Source organism: Microtus pennsylvanicus, chromosome 2, assembly GCF_037038515.1.
Source record: "Microtus pennsylvanicus isolate mMicPen1 chromosome 2, mMicPen1.hap1, whole genome shotgun sequence".
NCBI classification, from domain to species: Eukaryota; Metazoa; Chordata; class Mammalia; order Rodentia; family Cricetidae; genus Microtus; species Microtus pennsylvanicus.
This window is the reverse complement of record NC_134580.1, coordinates 112,923,074-112,944,345: the sequence shown is the minus strand read 5'-3', so window position 1 is coordinate 112,944,345 and position 21,272 is coordinate 112,923,074. Positions and strand designations below refer to the sequence as shown.

The window sequence follows — 21,272 nt, the reverse complement described above, 5'->3', positions numbered from 1 at the left end:
CCAGAAAAGTGGAGGATCAGAAGTTACATTTAGCTTTGCTTTGCTTTGTTAAGTTCTATTTCGTGACCCTGGGACTAAATCTAAGGACTGGGTACATTATTCATTTTGAGACATATTAGAAAGTTCCCATCTCAGTTGGAGTTACTATTGCTATGATGAAACACCATGACTAACAGCAACTTGTATACAAAAGGGTTTAGTTTACTCACAGTTCCTTATAACAAACAGTTCATCATCAACAGCACTGAGGGTAGGAACTGAAGCTGGGCAGGAACCTGGAGGCAGGAGCTGAGGCAGAGACCATGGAGGAGTGCTGCTTACTGGCTTGCTAATCATGGCCTGCTTTCTAATAGAACCCAGGGTCATCAGATCAGGGACGGCACCACCTACAATGGGCTGGGCCCTCCTCCATCAGTCATTAATTAAGAAAACTCTTTATAACAGATCTCATGGAGGCATTATCTCAGTTGTGATTCCCTCCATTCAGGTAACTCTGGTTTGTGTCAAGGTGACATAAACGTAGCCAGCACAGCTGCCCAAGCTGAAACCAAAGATCCTCCTGCCTCAGCCTGCCTAGTGCTAGAAGTAGATGATGCTCTATCATGCTCAACTGAAGTTGTTCGTTGCTTGAAGCTTACTCCTTTTTAAAGCTGATTTTGCCATATGCCTGAGTTGACATTCAGATGAGGAAATCAGAGTATCCGGCTTCCATGACATGAACACCCCTGCATCTCTCCATGCTGATGTGACAGAAGCCAAAATTCTGTCTTCGCCCTTCCCCTACCCCTACCACCAGAGAGAGACACATAACTTACATTTTGGTTTTGACTAAGTAATAAAACCAGCAAGCAACAAAATCTTAGCCTTAAGGGAAAGTAAGCAAGAGAAGTAATTTGTGAAAAGGTCTTGGGCACGACAATGAGGGCGTTCTCCAGCTCATGGCATCATTTCAATGCCACTGGCTTTTACTTCTCATCTGTAAAAGTTCTGAATTATAAAAAGCACAATGTACATGGGCTGGAGAGATGGCTCAGAGGTAAAGAGTTCTGGCTGCTCTTTCAGAGATTCTGAGTTCAATTCCTAGCACCCACACATGGTGGCTCACAACCATCTGTAATGAGATCTGGTGCCCTGTTCTGGTCTGCAAAGATAGATGCAAGGAGAACGCTGAACATAATAATAAAAAAACACCATATACACAATAACTAAATAAAATAAAAATTTTAAAGTACAAATGTAACAAATCTATGACCAATTTTCTCTAAAACTCATGCCCGATATCATCTAAACTGATGTCAATATTATTTATTCCCTTGTAATTGTTACTGATAATTCTACTTTGCTCATAACTTAAGATAAATGATCCAGAGGAAAAGTCACTGGTAGGGTCAGGCCGAGTGAAAAGTCTTTTCTGAAATAAAGTTGACACCCTTCTTCCAAGATGGACCAAAGGCACATGTATGCACACATTTGAAATAAGACATTCACACAGACACACTTGCATGCACACATGCATGGGTATACATAATATATATAATAAAAATCATCTCATTTTGTATTGCGCAGGTCTTCTATATCTTCTCAATTCAGTGGGGGAAATATTTAGAGAAAAAGAAAAGAACATCAGGAAGTGTGTTAAGTTGGGTTGCCTCAAGCTAGAGAGGCTGATACTGAGGACTGGGTACATATGATTAACATAAGTGACTGCTGGGCATATAGAAAAAGGAAAGAGGTCAGTGGTACAGGGAATTGAGTTGAGCCAGACAGTGGTCTCAGATGAAGTCTTCCCTGCTCCCTCTCCTCAAGGAGCCTTACTCCACACTGGTTACTGTCCTGCGAATTATACACAAACCGACCTGCACAGATCTCAAAACCACTTTACATTGCAAGTGGCACTATTATCTTTGCTCTATGCGTGTAAAAACATTAGTGTGTGATAGAGGTAACCCAAGACAGAGCTTACATTCACACTCAAGCAGATTGCCTTTACGTCAGCTCTCCCAGCAACTTCACAATGTTACCTCAATAATCACATTCAAATAAAATATTCACAGGACAGAGCACTATCCCAGTTTCTTTATGAAACCATCACTCTATGAATAGATAGCAAGCACTTTGCTCACTAATAGCCTCTACTTTGCTTTTTAATTTGTTCAACATGAGACAAATGACTTTATAAAACTCACTCTAGGATTTGGTTATCTCTAAAGTTACTGGATAAATCTATTCTCGGCAGATTATGTTCATTTTATTAGCAAGATTGAAATATGAGTTCTGAGCTAAATATAGCAATTATGTCCTACCATTGAAGGATGCACTGAATAACATCTGTGTAAAAACTAGGCGTTTTACAGACATCTATGGAAAGAAAACATACCAAAGTGGTGTTTTCTAATGAAGGTTCAATATCCAAAGCTTAGTTTGACTGATCATTGTCTTTATCCACACTTTTAAGAAAACTTTCTAAAGCATCAGAATACGCTCAAAAAAATCCTTCGATTAATAAAACTATACTCTTAAAACTATTTATTATAATCAAACCAAGAGAAATAATGACAGTTTAAGGAAATGTTATGCTTCCTAATACATAGATTATATTAACTTTCACACTAATTTTTATTTTAGTATCAAGAATCAGGAAAGAGGGAAGGTATGAACATTTGTCTATAGGATTTCTTGGCATTGATCCAGTGAACATTATAAAGAAAGAAAGAGCAACTGTTGACTGATTACATAGCCTGTGACTCCCTACTTGTGTGTCTGCTCTTTCCCTAGTGACTTTGCCATTCCTTCCTGCAGGAAGTGCATTTCCTCCTCACCTTAAATCTGGGCTAGACTTACAAATAGTACAGAATGCGGAAGAGTGCTACCACAGCAGCTCCAATCTAGGCCTCTCAATGTGTTTCCCTTACTCCTACTGTCTCCCAGTCCTATCTTTTCTCTGCAAAGAGATTTCATCTAGTCTAATGAGATATGATTAGAGTCATGGAAACTAGAGTGCCCCAGGCAACAACCTAACCCTCAGAACCAGAGTGCCTCACCAGACCATGGCTGATCAGACATGTAAGGAGCCAGTGGAGACCAGAAAAATGTAACCTTGAGTCTACTTACCCCAATAAGTCATTTAGCCACCCATACCAGAGAAGCCAATTCAAACAGACAAATAGAAAAGTCAGAAAAGGTAGATTTATTCACTGTGGCTACACTGGGGAGATAGACAAAGAGAGCAAGTGACCCCTCTAGACCATTTCAGGATCCTAAAGTGACCTTAAAGTTTAAATATTAGGTGCACTGCAATGTTCTTCATCAAGGTATGGCTGTGTCCATCACTGACTTATCCTTGTCTGGGTTTCTGTTTGTCTTATCCTGTGAAAACTCCTAACAAGTTATATGTAAGCAGAGACAGCTCATTTGTTTTCTGGCCAAATATTCACAGAAAAACTATATTACAACGCTGTTTGGTCTATTATCTCAGCTTTCTTAGTAACTAACTCTTATGTCTAAAATTAACCCATTTCTAATAATCTGTCTATCACCATTGGGCTGTGACCTACTGGTAAGGTTCTAGCATCTTTCTCATTTGACAACTAGATGGTGTCAAGCTGACTCGGCCTTCTTTCTCCCAGCATTCAGTTTAGTGTTCTCCCCTAGCTCTATTCTGCCCTGACATAGGCCAAAATAGCTTCTTCATTTAACCAATTGTAATAAAAATATATTCATAGCATACAGAGGGGAATACTACATCAGTTATGAATCTTTGTTCCAGAAGAAAAGCTCCGCCTCTTTCTGAAGCTTCTGCTTTGTAGGCAGAGGTTGCTTGTTCATTCCCAATCACTCAGTCCCAAAGCAATCACACAGAAACTGTATTAATTAAAACAAAGCTTTGTAGTAGAAGGCCACTTGTTTGTTCCTGGCTGCCCAAACAACAAAATAATCACATAGAAACTACATTATTTAAATTATTGCTTGGCAAATCACTTAATTGCATTGTTAGCTAGCTCTTATATCTTTGGTTAACCCATTTCTAGTCATCTGTGTATCGCCACATGGCTGTGGCTGACTGGCAAGGTTCTGGCACATATGTTTCCAATGACAGCTACATGACTTCTCACTGGCTCTGCCTTCTTCCTCCCAGAATTCAATTCAGTCTTCCCCAACTAGCTCTTTTCTGCCCTATCATAGACCAAAGTGGCTTCTTTATTAACCAATAAAAGATAAACAGAAGAACTTCCCACATAATTTCTCCTTTTCTGTTCATATAAAAAAGAAGGTTTTAACTTTAACAGAGTAAAATTACATATAATAAAACAGGTACCAAGCAAGAATTACAGTTACAATATTTATATCTACTTTTTCATTTATCATAACTAAGAAAGCCTATAATTATAACTATTTATTCTTCAACTCCATTAAAAGCTCCAGAAGGATATATTACCTAAGTAAACAGGAAGTGCATTCTAAGCAACTTCCAAAACTCTAGAATTGACAGAGACATCTCGCTGCTTGGACAGTCACCCAAAGTTCTTCTCTAATGCTGCAGCCACCCATCTCATATAAATCTTATATATCTCATATAAAACTTAATATTTTATACAGAAAACTAAGCTGTTACTTAACTTAAATTATGATAAATGAATTTTAATTCACCTTATTTGTTATTATTTGCACCTATATATTCATTTCCTCAAAAACGTACACAATTGAAGTAGATTTCTGTTTTATTAGAAGAATATAAACAGCTGAATGTTTGTTTTATATGGAGTCAGGAATGAGAAACATGACATGCAGCGCCCTATTTTATTAGTGAAAAATATTTTTAGATTTATGTATTTTAATTTTGTATGTATGCACCTTCTATCCATGGAGGTGCACCATTTACCTGCCTGCAGAGGTCAGGAGAGGGCATCAGATCCCCTGGAACCAGATTCAAAGATGGTCACGAGTCACCAAGAGTATAGTGGGTACTGAACCTGGATCCTCTGCAAGAAATGTCCAGTGCTCTTAACCACTGAGCCACCTCTCTAGTGTCTTGTGTAAAACTTTAAATTCAGTGTAATAACTGCCAAGTCTAAGGACAACAACAAAAGATGCACACTTGAATAGAGACTAGAGAAAAGTAATTTAATTAGGTTTGCTTATTTTATCATACCAATTTAAAATTAGAGTAGTGGATATTTCTATCCATTGTATTCATATGTATACTTGTAACTATATATACATGCAAACCTAGAAATATTCTCAAACCAATATCCTTTCTTCTTACTTCTGGGAGCTTCTAGTATATTCTTTGATATTTTATTCGACTATTCTTTTTTTTATTTTTAATCGGTCTCCAAGAAACGAGCCTATTTCACAGTTTGCTCACGGGTGGAGACATCTAGTTTGAAGAATGCTCGCATTAGAGTTCATCTGCTATGAATCAAAGTCATTAGCAAGGCTTTGATGAGAGCACTTGCCTAAGGGGTGAGCTGTTCTCGGCTCACTGTTGAGACGTTTTTCACCACTGTGAGTGGCCACAGGTAGTCTTCTTTTTCCTTTTCTAATAATAACAGCAATAATTAACAACGGCCTAGTGTTTCCCAGATTACAGAGTACTTTTCCAATATATTACCTCCAGCCTCCTCTGAGTTAACTGGCAAAGGCAATATAATATCGTGCAATTAAGTTCAATTCTAGGTAGTTTGGTAATTTTATTATTGAAGATAAAGTGAACCTCCAGTAACTGAGATGCATCACCCCCCACTTTCCCATGGCCTGGTAATTGGGTTAGTTCGGGATGCATGACATGCTGGATCTCCTGCAGAGAGGTACACGCCATGCAAGCTGAACAGCTAGCTTCTCTTGGGGAAATAAAATAAGTAAGCCATATTAGATTGGATGCTTCAAATTCCTCATAATGCAAAACTTTGAGTGATGGTATAAAAGATAAAAAGGTGAACACAGCATGCAGAAAACAATGACATACATAAGCTCTTCCCGTCAAGCATCCCTCAGGAAAGCAGCCTGACTTGCCACCAAGTCATAACAAAGTTATCAGTGTTTCCAGTGTTTTTTGTTGTTGTTGGTTTTTGTTTTTTGTTTCAGTATTTTTAAAACTGTTTGAACAACAGTATAACGCTTGAGGAAAATACTTTGACATGCAATCCCAAATTCTAATTTGGGATCTTTTAGAGGTTTATTTAAATAGAAGTAGTAAGTCAGATATATTTTTAATTAACATATTTATTTTTCCTTAGGTGGCTATAACCTGAGAATTATAAGTATTGAATATAATTTAAAGAGAATTTTTAAAGATCACTTCAAAATCAATAAAGTAATTTTAGAGATCTTTTTACATATGCTCCCCCAACTACTCTAATTTACTCAAGTCATAGTGTGGTTTGAGTTCAAATTTCCAGGTTTTATATCACATTGTGACTCTCAAATTTCTGAATCTCAAACAAAAAAAAAAAATAAAAGTTTGGAATGTTCTGGAAGACATGCTAGGTAGCTGTCAAAACTACAGTGGTAATAAATATAGTTGCCCTGCAAGGTGAAGACTTTGGAGAACAGAGAAGTTCTCCCAGATGATTATAGAGTCACACACAATTCATAGCAAACATTCTCATACTGTGATAAGCTATTAACATGTGTGTACAGAGACACGACTGGCTGACAATGCAATACTTTCACTTTTCTTTGTGAATAAAATTCCAAATTCATTTGGACCATGCTTTAAATTATGGTTTAAACTGGCAATTCTTGGCTTTAGGGCAAATTTGAGACACCCACGGTAACTGCATCAACCTCACGTGGGTATAAAAACAGTTCAATAGTTCAGAAGAAAGTCCAAAAAGAGATACACACATACAAAATCACTTAAGTATGACAGGCTGTCAGGGGAATGTAATAAGAAAAAGAAACTTTCTAATGAATAGTGATTGATCATTTGGGTATCCACTGGAAACAGTGCAAAAAATTCTAGTCACCAATTGTGAACCATCAATTGCTGGTTGAAAGAAGAGATAACACTTAAAAATTGTAGCCTACTAGCTGAGTGGGTCCAGAGTGCCTGTGGCATAATGGAAGTGTTCTGTCTACGGTGAAAACAGGATAATGTGAGAAAGAATGTTCAAGAATGGTTAGGTCCAAAGGATAAGAAGAGAACACCCACAGCATTCATGGTAGGGGGTCATATAACCACATCACATACTAATGTCAACAACTTTATCTCTGCTCTACCAAATGGATACTAATAAATTACACCTGTGAGAAAAGCGCATGCATAAAGCTGATCCTTTGCTAAACATCGCTCATCAGAGATTTATATGGCAGGGTTAAAAGAATGGTAGAGTTTATCAAGCAAAAATTGAATTGGCCTTAGTGTGCTAATGAGAGAAGAAAAACCAACTGGACAAAGAATATGGCCCAATGGTACTGCTTATGCATGGAACCGCTATTTAATAATAATAGTAAAAACATCAAAAGGAACTTCACTTTAATGTTTTATAGGATCACTAGATACGGTTAGCCATTTTGTCCATGAATACTCTGCAGGGATAAATGAAAGGATGCTGTGTATCACGGACGCTATTAACATCCTTAATCACTTTGTTAATGATTGTGTGCAGCTGCAACACTGGATCTACATTATTCAATCATAGGTTTTTCTTTTTTTCTTTTCACAAGAGCAATCAGCAGTTCCACACCATTTAAGGTAAGGGTGTCCACAGGCAGCCGCATTTGCTGAGGCAACTGAATATGGAGTCTCCAGAGAGCCTCCCTGTAAGTTTCTTTCTTTCTTTTCTTTTTTAACTTTATGAGAAAAAAATGGAAATTATAATATAGTCAAGACAATTCTACTTTCTATTTCCTCCGTTCAAACTCCCATAGCCTACCCCTTGTTCTCTTTCCAATTCATGGCCTCTTTTTCATGAATTTTTATTGCATGCCTATATGTATATTATGAATATATGTTCATAAAGATAGTCATTTGGTCTGTATAGGTACTTGTATTTATGTGTTCTGGACTGACCATTTGGAACTGGGTGAGCAGTTGGTGTGCTCTTCCCTGGAGAAGACTGTATCTTCTGCTCTCAGCATTCCTTAGTTATTTGTGTAGGATTGAAACTTCTTTCCTGTCAACTTTCATGGATGGATCACTAAAATCTCTCTCTTTCATTACCCATGTTTGCTTACTACCTAGGGTTTACTTCATCATCTGAAGATCTTCTTGAATGTGCAGGCCATCCTAGCAAAATGACCATTTACAGAAAAATGAAGAGCAGTTGCCAATATTAACACACCACTAAGAAAATAATATCCATATTCCTAAATCCATTGTGATAAATATTTTCTCAATTTCGGGTACCCTTGATTCTTCACAGTGGTCTTCACAGTAGCAAATAAACTATGTTACCAGAAACCTTAACGAAATTAAAAGTTTTAATCAAGGCCAAATTCAGCTTCACTGAAAACTTTTATGGCATCATTACATACCGCTGGTCCCTGGCAATCTCCTTCTTCCCTTCACTTTCCCTCTGTTGCTCTTGATCCCTCTTCACTCTTCTCTCTCTCTCTTCCTCCTCTGAGAAATAATCTCTTTCTGAAGACCAATCTGGACTACAACCCAGTATGTAGACCGAATTCATCCTGACTATGTAATCCTCCTGCCCCAACACCGGCATTGCTAGGATGACAGGCACCACAAGCCTGCAATCACCACAAACTTAAACCTCCTGCCTCAATGACCCCATTGCTGGGATGACAGGCACCACAAGCCTGCAATCACCATGAACTTACCACACAATGAATTCCAAGGTTGAAAATCTTGAGGAAAAGCAGATCGAGGTTTGTGTATCACGACATAATCTGGGAAATTCCATTTCGCGTTCTCTTAACTGCAACGGGTCTTTTTCTTTAAGAGCAGATTTATTTCTAATAAGCAATTTTATAATAAAATACAGGAATCACTCTGAATAGCATATGCAGACCATTATGCAGGTATACCTCTAGGCTGCAGCTACCTACTCTTTGCCTATGGCAAACTTCTATGCACCAACCCTCAACTTCAAGGTCTCCCTCCCTTTATTCTCCTTGCATAAATAAAAGTTCTTACTTTGAGAATTTAATTTTATTTGTACTTTCCACTTATACTGTATTGTGAGTACTGGATTTCTCTCCAAATTTATATCCCCAATATGATAATACCAAGAAGTAAGGGAAGTAAATGGAGACTTGAGGAAGTCTATCCACTTGACTCTCTGCCACAAGAAGAGACAGTTCAAAGGCACAGGTGTGAGGAATGGGCCCTCATCACTGGTCCTGCTGGTCTTTGGTTGCGCATTTCCTAGCCTTCAGAACTGCGAACAGAAATGACTGTTTAGAAATGACACAGGTTTGAACAAAATTGTTCTCGCAGCCTGAAGACAGAGACTTATGTCTACTGCAGTGGTTTCATGTGTAATATTTCTGGGAATAAAAGAAACTGGGTCTTCTATCTCTGAATTCATAGCAGCTAGCAATGTCCCTGGCATATTGTTTGGATTTGTTAAATATTTATTGGTTGTCAGTCTCAAAGTAAGATGGACCGCATCATGGCGCATGTGCCTCAGACACAGCTGATAGCCATGTCCCTGATATATTGCTGAACTCAAATAACTATCCCTTGACTCCCAGGTAGAGATGATGACTGAATGCACCAGCTGACTAATGAGTATTTTTCTATTTAAAGTGCATTGATATTATACAAAAGAGAGACTGAAACAGCAATTCCAAATGGCTAAAGATGTCATAGAAAGTAAATACTGGCCTCATTACAAACGCAAATTCAATAGACCCAATTCAAACCCAATAGACCACTAATAAAGTAAATTAAGGGTCATATGGTAATACAAAAGTCATGCTCTCACTAGCGATAAGTTAGTATGTGGTTATTAAGTGCTAATTTTCTTTATTAGCTGAAACTTGTAAAATACAAGATGAAAATCAGGCATGAGTCTGCCTTTGATATGCACTTTGGAAGAATGTGTCACAGCCCATATTTCACATCCTGTAGGTCAGATTTTCCCAGATACAGATATGCCCATCAAACATGGAAAGATAGGTTTATGCTTTAGTCCCAGTTTCCAGAAACTCCTTTTGTGGCTGATTTTCCAGTTGTGATGTGAAAAATGTACTCATTCTCAGAAAATCCCCCACTAAACATAGGAAGCCAGGAATTGGAGACACATGCCTGGCCTGTTAATATTTTGCACCTAAAACAGTGACAGCAAATCTCTGGCAGCAGATTAAGTGTCTTATCTTCAGGTTTCTAACCCACTGTCTTTATGGGCATAAATTCCACAGGGCTAAGATGGAAGCCTGGATAATTACAGGAGGACACAGTTAATTTGCTCTAACATTCACATCAGAGAAAAGGCATAGACAGCAATGTGCAGTAATCAAAAGCAATGAATTGAAGCTTGGGACCTTCTTGTTCTAGGACCCAGTGGAGTCACAAAACAGGCAGGCTGTCTCATCTTACTGCCTTAGACTGACCTACGTGAAGACAAGACTTTGATAAAGCCTCAAATTTCAGAGTGATCAGGGCCCCAGATCACTGGGAAGTACAAAGGAAAGTGAGCTCTCTACTGATGATGGTTCTGTTTATCAAAAATGGGCTACCACATTTCAGGAGGCTTCATAATTCAGGCTGGAATTTCACCCCTATTCACCATTTAAGATTCTGGTTCCAGATCTCACATAGCTTTGAGCAAAGCTTTCTTTTTAATGACTTCCAGTAATGCATAGGTCCATAACTGAGATGAGAATAATGTAAGAATGATAATAAGCTCAAAGTCATAACATGTTTTATTAACTTTTCTCCAAAATATTCAAAATTGCTTATCATCAATTTCTGATTTCTTAAGAGATCCTAAAAAGAGGTACATTAGAAATAATGATACTTTAAAATAGATATATTTTTACAAATAGAAATGAATTTTGAAATACCATGGAGACCATTAAAACTCCTTTGGAAATTTGCAATGTATCTTTCCCTCTGAATTTTAAAATTTTCTAAAAACTTTCCTTAAGCTGTACTTTCCTAAAATCTCTAAATAATATACAAAGACCAGATTCCTTCAGAAGTAAATCTGATAGCTGAAATACTTTGTGGTGGAAGAATAGTCCTACATAGCCTGGAAAAATAATCTTCATTTCCTCCCTTAAAGGAGCATATGAAAGTCAGCCACTACCCTCCTTATCCAGCAATGTTCTAATTAAATGATCATGGCTGCATTCAGATATCATCTGGCCGATTACCCAGGCAGGCTGAAACCGTGGGCCACATTTCTACAGACTGGCATTACTTTAAGAGCTGCTCATGGATATGATGGGTATGAGGTGCTATGACCTAAGTGGTAGACTTGCCATTTTCTATCAGAAGGTGTCCATTTAAACACGAGATATGTTGACTGGCCCCTATAAATTCTCAACATGTTGAGGAATCATTGAGTTGCTACAAGATCTGATGTTACCATTCTTCTACTGGTTCTGTGTTCCATCTCCAGCTCCTCCATGCCATGTTTGCAACCACACACAACTGCAATCTTCTTTAGAGGCTCTGCTTGAGCTATTTACGGCTATCCTAACAGTGCGAGGAACTGGGAAGGACTGGGAAGATGCAGTCTATCCCTGCTAGCACTGGCTTACTGTGTTTTGCGGGAGCCCTGTCCACATTCCCTGGCCTGTGCCTACACTCCCTTGCTCCTGTCTCTTATGATCCTTCCATCGTAGGTCATCTGAGCACACCCTCCTCTCCAGAGGTCTGCATCTGGGGATTTTTCTATTTGTGGAAGACAACAGGCTAATGTGAGGGCTGCCTGGTCCCCAGAGGAGGAGGAGTGGAAGAAGAAAGCTAATATTTGCAGAGCACTACCCTCTCCATAGCTTCACCAGGCACTGTACATGTATTATCTCTCTGGCTCTCACCCAACAGGCACGCAGGTACCATTCTTACACTTGAAACCCTGAAGCGAAAGAGAAGAAACACAAGTTCATGTACTTAAGCGGCCCTTTGTCACACACTGTCCCCTTCTGATCTGTCTGAACAGGGCCATTTCCTATCCTGCCCTTTGTTTCTAAGGAGAGTAATCAATGTACATTTACCATCTGCTACTATCATTCAAATATTGGTCGTGTGTGTGTGTGTGTGTGTGTGTGTGTGTGTGTGATTGTGTGTGATGAAATTAATTAAACTGTCTGAGTTCATTAATCATATAAATGCAGCAAGTAGGGTTTAAGTCCCTGTCTAGATAATTCCTGAATCCACGCCATTTCATTTTACTCACATGCCATGTGACACAAAACAAATAAACAATGCTCCCTAAACTTCTACTTTGATGTGGCTTGCTATATGAGATCATCATTTCTATGAGAATGGTCCCTCTAGAGAACTGCAGTATACAATGGACATGTTAGCAAATACCCCAGCTTAAGATTCCGAAAAGAAACAATGGTGCTCCTTAGAAAATATGGAACAATCTGAAAGTCAAAAGAACATTGATGTAGCTACTGTTGCATGTCCTGCAGTAGAAGGATGTATTCCTGGGCCTCCGTGTAGTGACCTGAAAAAATCTGTGTCCCTTAGCATAATGAAGCATGCCCTGTAGGAACTCAGAGCAGAAAGAGAGGATGCTGGAGCTGTGCAAAGCATCCCGTCTTGGGAAGGAAGCATGCCAGTCACCATGGGCAACAAACAGCGCATTCATACTGCACAGCATCTGAGTTAGAAGCTGTGGGATACTTTGCTCTGAAGCTTTGAAAAGCCAAAGTATAACACCATGTCCTTTGGCTGCCTGAGAGATGGAGAGTCAAATCACAGCAGCCGGACTTCAAGAAGATGAGGGCAGCTCTAGAGAAATCTGATTTAGCTTAGACCTTCAGTGCAAGGGAAACAGCAGCTCAGAAAGGGACTCCCTGAGAAAGGGAAGCAACTGTTTACAAACGAACCAGTAACTACACTGGAGCCATTCTGAGAAAAACTGCCCATGTATGCATACTCATCATACAGGGTAATATCGCTGTCCAAACCTTACCAGGTAAACTAAATAAAGAAGCGGGAGATTATTTTGTCTTTGCTTGACATTCAGAGCAAAATGACAGCAATAGTGCCCACTCCTCCGCCCCCATCTCCTTTGCTTTTAGACAAGTGACTTGGCAGTGGATTCCTTCAAGTGGTTAAATCCAGGCCAATTTTGTGGGTTTTTTTTTTTTTTTTACTTAAAAGGAATATGGCAGAAGCCACGTTAGCTGTTGTAATGACGGCCCTTGATAACCGTTTGCATCTACTCTTGCTTGAAAGCACTCCGCAAACTCGTGGATAAGAGAACCGAGAACGGAGGGGGAACAGAACCTGTGGATGCTCTTCCATCCCCGCAAACAACAGTCAGTCTGCACATGGGCACTGCCCCGCTGACTCAGCAGTCAGTCACAAATGCGGGCCTGGTCCGTGAGCAGACAGAAGAAGCGGCAGCTGAACACAGATTAGAAGGCTGATTCGCAGAATCGCTGCCTAAATACAGGACAGCCATTTAAAGCTTCTGTAATTTAAGATGATTTCTCATACCCACAAAAATAGTTATCTGATACCCATCTCATTTCGTTTTCAATTTTTACTATTGCTAATGATTGACAATGCAAGTACTTCATTTTCTTGGGGACTACTGGCATTCATATTACCAACGGATACTCACATAAAAGAAAAAGCAGAGAGAACACCACAGTCAAGAGGTAATAGTACACGGTGTGTAAAATGGCGCACAACCCACCCTTGGAAAAGAGAGTTATCGGTTTGACCAGTCTTGGCTTTCACATAAGAAGTGAACTTACAGATTGGGTCTGACTTCTTTCATTTAATACAGTATTTTGGGATTTCATCCATATGGCATCGTGAATGACCAGTCAGTTCTCTTTCACAGCTGAGTGGTGCTTGCATTGCGAATGCACTGCCGTTTGTGTCTCCACTCTCATTTGATGAACAGCTGCGTTGTTGTGGGGACTATTACTATGATGCTCGGATATCATCTTGCAAATGTCTTTGGTTGGTCATAGACACACATTTCTATTAGGCTTATACGATATTACATGGTAAGATATGATATGGTATGGTACAATATGGCATGGAATGGTATGCTATGATATAATATGGTATGGTATGGTATGGTATGGTATGGTATGGTATGGTATGGTATGGTACGGTATGATGCAATATGATGTAATATACACAGGTACAGCTTTAACAGCTTTCCAAAGCACTCCCCACCCCCAGAAACCCATGGGAGTTCCAGTTATCTACATCTTTTCTCAAACCTGGTACTGCCAGTTTTTTTTCTGCAATGCCGTACATCTTCAAAGGGACATAAAGAGTATGAAACATGTTGATTTTTACTATAAAATAGTGATACAAAAATAGAGTCCCTTTAATTAGTAATTATAATTTCATTAGTAAAAACCAGTTCTTTTAATTATTCAGAAGTAGAAAATTACATTTCTTTGTCTTCAATCAATCCAGTTGAGAGAATAGATAAAGATGATAAACCCTCTGAAATGTTGCTATGTAAATACATTAGTAACGGCATGCTATATTCTGAGTGTCACCTGGGATTTATTTTTAACTCTAAGAGACCAGCTAAGATAAATCAGTATTAGCCGTTAGCTAGCATTTAAACCTACCACAAGCCTTGGAGAATAAATATTATTAGTTTCTACTCAGTAGCTAAATTCCAAATCATTCCTGTGTTCAATGCATGTCCTAAAGGAATAAATTAGAGGCATTTTCACAAATTCAAACATTTGCAAATAAGATCTGAAATTAAGTAAAGTAACCACTGGGAAACACATGGCTTGTTGCTTCAAAGGTTCTATTTATACCCACTATATGACTACCATTAGGAGAGACATAACTCCTTTAGCCAGAATTGTAGAAGCCTAAAAACTTATTTCCTGGCTTCCACCAGTAACTGGCAGGGACTCAAAAAGCCCCTGGTTTGGCCAAAACACAACCATTGCTTCAGATCCATGTGGCCTGTGTGAGAAGGTAGCTAGCTAGGCCCTGTGAGTTAGCACAGCAGGAAGGACTATTCTACCGTGTCTGGAATCAACCCTTGCCCTGTTTGCACTGGTCATCACCCTTGGGCATCCCTGGCCACCAGCTGAACACAGACTTCAGAGCACGGTCTGGCATCAGTTTTCCTTATCTACAAACATGTCTTTCATCTGGAGTTTTCTTCCAGAACATACTGACCTGTTATCACTATGTTTAAAAAACCCAAACTCCCTGTAGATCACATCAGTTTCCAGGACTTTGCTCGTTTATCCCTGGATCACCTGCCTTAACCATCTCTTGGAAGGTCAGTGCTTTTGTTTTTGTTTGTTTGTTTTTTGTTTTGTTTTCCAAATCACTTTACACCAAACTTCTTGACCTTGTCAACTTTCTCCATTCAACGTGAGGATCAAGGGTAAGTGTTTCCACCGACCTTCAACACAGTCTCTTTCCACACTAACCTCTCACTCATTCTCTGTGGCTCCCATGCCAAGGAAGTCTTTCTTAAAGAAGCTGCCTGTGCCACCCTATCAGTGAGCTGCTCTGTGGCAATGGTAAGGTGCTCTAGGAACCCATTTCTTCACTGCTGATAACTGGGTGAGGGATGAACACATGACGATGGAATCTAGAGTTGAGGTCAATGAGCTAGGGTACCTCTGCTGTGGTTGGCTTAGCCACGCCCTAGACTCTTCTGTCAGGGTGTAAAACACACAGCTGGGGAAGATGAAAAGAATGTGAGAGGAGTTGCTGAGTTCCCCAGAGAGACACAGGAGTCATCTGAGTTCCTGACTCTCCATTTCTGGCTGTGATTCTTTATGATGTTATTTTGAATTTCTTGCTAAATCCTTTATCTGCTCAAGTTATATCATCCAAAGCCAGTTCAACATGGTTAGAAATAAGGCTACCTTATTGTTCCTTATGGGTAAATCTATTAACTCACACTTGACCACTAAGGCTGTCTTCATCTGAATGACTTTACAAAGACTCTTTTCTTCTGTAACTGCAAGCCCCTTTTCTCTCTTCATCTAAATCATATCTTTTTAAGGCTTGACCCAAACTCTGTTCTTCCAAGAAGTGTTGCTTGCTACAGCCCTTTACTTCCTCTTCCAAGGTTAGAGACAGAAGTTACAAGAAGGTAGTGAAAATCTATGAAGTTCCATGAACATTGCATGTAATACCTCAGTCTGCTTCCGTCTACTGATACAGAAATCAAAATGAATAAAAGTTACCCCATATATTTGCCAAGAACTTTTAAGTAACATATTAAAAGTCCCATTCCAGTTCCTTGCCTTCGTGGAGGCCCAGTGATATGCCATAGCATTTCTTGTCTCTTTATTCCTATAGAACTTTGCTTCACTATCAAACTGAACTGGGTAGCAGCGAAGATTTCCTACTCATCTAAAACATGCATGTGATTGAATCTCGTTCTCCTCAAATCAGGCAGTCTAAGTAACGTATTCTTCCAGGTCAAGAGCTCTCAATGACCCCTGCACCAAGCTAGCAAAAGAGTTAGCTCTACGTGAACCAGATCATCAGCTGGGAAATAGTCTGCCTCCAGGACATGGGACTATGGCAAGGAAACAAATGTAAATAGAACTATTTTTTTTTTTAGAAAGAAAAGGCTTAATTTTTCAACTGCATTGCTTTTTTTGTTTTAATAAACCCACTGTGCATATTTTCTTACATGTGGAAAAACATCAAATGAGGGAATAAAGATGATTCTGTTGATAAGCTTATTAAAATGAAATTTCTCAAGCAAGAGAATTTCAATTTTATTAAGAAACACACAACCATGAAAACTTTAGCAGATGTGAGAAAAGAGCATCACACGACACAGAAAGATAACTTAAACCAGACAATCGGGTATTCCCAACAGTTTCCTCTCACTCCCAATTTGACAACTACATTTTGCACTCTATAAATCATTGATATAAATGGTCAAATAGAACTTGTTTTCAAAACTAGTTTTTTTTTTAAAAAAAAATGTTCCATAGACCTCTCAGACACAAATAAACTTTTTTTGGTCTGGGTTTGGGAATTTTTTTTTTCCTACGATTCTGTTGATGATATTCTCTATGCATCCAATACTATTTGTTTCCTCAGTCATAATCCAAACATTGTGTCTTTCCATGGTGTCCCAAAGCTCTTCGACGTCTGTCCATATTTCTTTTTAAATTTATCATTTGCCTTTACTGTATGATCCAATTTCTCTATCTTGTCTTCTATTCTTCATTGTGGTTTCTACACAGTCTATTTTATTGGTGAGAATTTCCACTGAGTTTTTTTTTTAATTTTGCTTACTTAGCTTTTCATTTTTTAGCATTATTTATGATTGGGGTTTTCTTCAGCCATTCTATCTCGAATTTTCTATTGGGCTGACATCCCTAAATAGCCCAGTTCTAGTATGTATCACCTTTTATCCAGTTTTTAGTCACGGAGCTCCATAAATCCCTCTAAACATTGTTCTTTGTTACTCTCCAGCCTTGAGAGTGAGACCCCATTGCTGAAGACATCACATACCTGAGTCACAACACATGGAAACATTAAGCTGGTACCCACCTGGAATTTTCATCCTATTGGCTAGAGTTCATAGTTCTGGAAGGTAATTTATACACTACCAGAGGTAGGGGAGGGGTCATCAGCAGTCTTATCCAGCTGTGAAATCTGCAGGCTATAATAACATCTGACCTGGAAGGTTATGCCCACTAGTACTATAGTGGCACAAACATTATGGGAGTAACCACCTTTTAACAATTCTAAATAGAATTGTGAACCACATGATAGGATCCATCACTGATTCCTTAATTGTTCTAAACACCCATAGCTAGCTAAGTCATGGGCCCTCAGGATTGTGTACAATAAACGGATCCCTACATTCTTATCTCCATACCCACAGGTCAGTCTGTCTCTCAGCCCTCATCAGAGAAGCTTCTTTTGGCAGTAGATGGTGATTAATATGGAGATCCACATCCAGTCAACATGCAAAGAATAAGAAACTATGATAAGTAGCCAGCTCTAAATGTGCTATCACATGTCTTCCCCTTCATGATGGAGACACCATTGCCAAAGAGGGGACAGGAAGATTATAGATGATAGAGGGAATAGATATCTACAATGAAGCAATATCTGGTAGACAGAACAGCACAGTTGTACACCTGGACTCACTGAAGTTCAGAAAGCATGCATAGGGCTTGCACAAGGTCAAGCCAGCAAAAATCCCAGCACGGATCAGGGAGTGAGGACTCATGAAGTTCTACCTGATCCAGGGAGCTCTATGAGCAACTCGGGACTAGTTGGGATGTCAGTCTTCTTCAGGGATGTAGGCCTGGGAGACTACTGGTACTCCAGCAGATGCTTCCATACCTATTACAAATGCAGGATCCACCACTAAATGGAATCTGTGGGTGTTGTTTTTAAAAGAGAAAGGAAGCTGGGTAGGGGAAAGTGGTAGAGAAGACGGAAGAAGGTTTGCAGGGCAGAGAACGGGTGGTGGATTGGACTCAAACATATTATATGAGCGTCTGATTATTAAATAAAATATTTTCTAAAAAATCAAAACTAAAAAGCAAGTTTATGTAGTGCCCGGATGATTTATGTTTCATTTTCTTTTACATTCTTTAGATAATAACGTAGAATTCTGACCTATAGAAAGTAGACAGAAACATGGAATTTTTATGATTTTTAACAAGGTACCTGTCTTTGTTCACTCTGCTTATTCCTAAAATTACATTAAGATGCTAGGCTGAGAGATGGTGGGCACAGTCACACTCGAGAAAATTAGACAATGGCAGTTAAAATGTGGACATTCTGGTATTTTCTATATTAGTTCCTTTTTTCGGGTGATGCTTCGGTAAGGCTTTCAATCCTTACTCTTAGAAGCTTCATTTCCATTGAGAGCACTGGACCACGTGATGCTGACCTTCTCTACAAAACCACCTTAAATGTAGTACTCTTTTTATGGTACTGCACGGAACCTCAGCCAGGGCAATAAACGGAGACTGGTTGTCGTTAAAGGAGGGATGTGGGGAACATCAAGGAAAGGGCACAACTGAGAAAAGAGAGAATGGATGCTTAACAGGGAATTCCTCAATGTAGCCTCTGCCAGAAGCATCCCGCAACAGGCCAAACTGCAAGTGCACAGAACCATTAACATTAGCCACAACCCTGTACTTTCCTACATGGTTGGTCCCTGCCCACAAACAACTGCAGACCAATTAGTGTTTGCATAATGAGAACTGAATGATAGGAAATCTTTAGTTGTTCCCCTTAACCAAATCAGGTCTGCTACACAATGGACATCCACAGCCCATACCATACATAGGCTTTCTGTTATGACCATGGCTATTGATCTTGACAAAGTACTTAATTCTAAACTCTGTTTCTTTCAAAGCTTCTTTTTTTTTCTGCAGCCTAAGTCTTTCCTTAGGACATTAGACAAACCTTTTGCAACATTTCAGGAACTTTTTAAAAATATTTTATTGTTTTATAAATCAAAATCCATTTTTTAAAAGGTATTGTGGTGGAAACTGAGATCTGATTTACATAATTGGTTAGCTAATTAATGTCATGGTTGGTGTCTGATTATATTACTGATTCTATTTGTGTCTCCATCAGATCAAGGGCAGAACTTGATTATCTAATTTACTAGCAATAAAGAAACCACTAAACAGAGATGCCTCCGTGGAACTCTGAGTTACCAAAGAGTCCTGATCATCCCATTTCTGTTTTTACAGTACAAAGCATGCCTTGTGTAAAACAAGATAAAATGCGGTGTATGATAATAAGTGACGAAAGTTATTTATTCTCATTTTAGAAGAGTTGCAACTGTGAATAATTACAAAGGCATACACTAAAATGTCCATCATCGCCCACTCGGAGGAAGTCACGATCATTTGGATTCCCATCCATATGGCGTCTAGGCCTTTCATTTCTAACAGAAGATCTAGTTCATTTTCCTTTCCAATCTGAACAGTTACCTTAACAACAAGAATGTACACATTTTATGTATTATTTAATTAGGGAACATTTACTTAATGCCAGAAAAATATCATCACATTTTAGCTAATGTCCTGTTTTTGAGAAATGTATAGATATACTGCTATTACTATTTAATATTTTATTGCATTTTCTTAACTGTGTGTGTTTGTATGTATATGCATGTACATGTGTGCAACACAGGCCATATGCGAAGGTCAGAGGACAAGTTGCAAGACTCAGTTCTCTCCTGTCATTTGCATCTCATGGATCCAACCTAGACTGTCAGAGTTGGTAGCAGAAACATTTGATCTCTGAGCTATTTCATTGGCTTACAATTTGTTATACTATTGATCAGCATTACACTGAATTTTATTGAAATAGCTGCTGGATTTTCCAATAATTTTCTTATAATAAAATATTAATAGTAAAATTGCTGAGATGAAGAGTTTGAAGGCTTTTCTATTTTGATAAATTTGTCAAAGACTATCAAAAAACGGAACAAGTCTAAACAACAGGCAAAATAGCAAATACAGAGAGGAATCACCATCCATTGCATAGAGAGGAATCACCAACTACTGGCTTTCAGTTTTCAAAAGAAGTGAATTTTTTGAGTGAAGGACTATTATTGTATACATTTTGCTTGGGTATGCACATCTTCGGTTAATTTTAAAGCTAATAAGGCTCACTCCTATTTCCTTTCATCTTCATCGACTGCTCACTGTACCATTTTATCCACTTTCTTAATCTTCATGTAAATTTACCTCATCACAAATACTTTAGAATGAGGATTTAAATCTTTTAAGTGTCATGGAGTTTGGTTTGCTGAAAAAAAATTAAAAACCCTAATTTGTTCTACTTCCCATTTTATTTTTTGTTATTTATTTATTTATTAAAGATTTCTGCCTCCTCCCCGCCACCGCCTCCCATTTCCCTCCTCCTCCCCCAATCAACTCCCATTCCCTTGTCAGCCCAAAGAGCAATCAGGGTTCCCTGCCCTGTGGGAAGTCCAAGGAACACCCACCTCCATCCAGGTCTAGTAAGGTGAGCATCCAAACTGCCTAGGCTCCCACAAAGCCAGTACGTGCAGTAGGATAAAAAACCCATTGCCATTGTTCTTGACTTCTCAGTAGTCCTCATTGTCTGCTATGTTCAGCGAGTCCGGTTTTATCCCAGGCTTTTTCAGACCCAGGCCAGCTGGCCTTGGTGAGTTCCCAATAGAACATCCCCATTG

General features: G+C 38.9%; 1 protein-coding gene across 2 annotated transcripts in view; it reads right to left on the bottom strand.

The window, feature by feature from the left end:
- Plcb1 (phospholipase C beta 1) overlaps nt 1-21,272 on the bottom strand; it is a 678,563-nt gene that overhangs the window by 565,979 nt on the left and 91,312 nt on the right. The gene's annotated exons all lie outside the window — the stretch shown is intronic.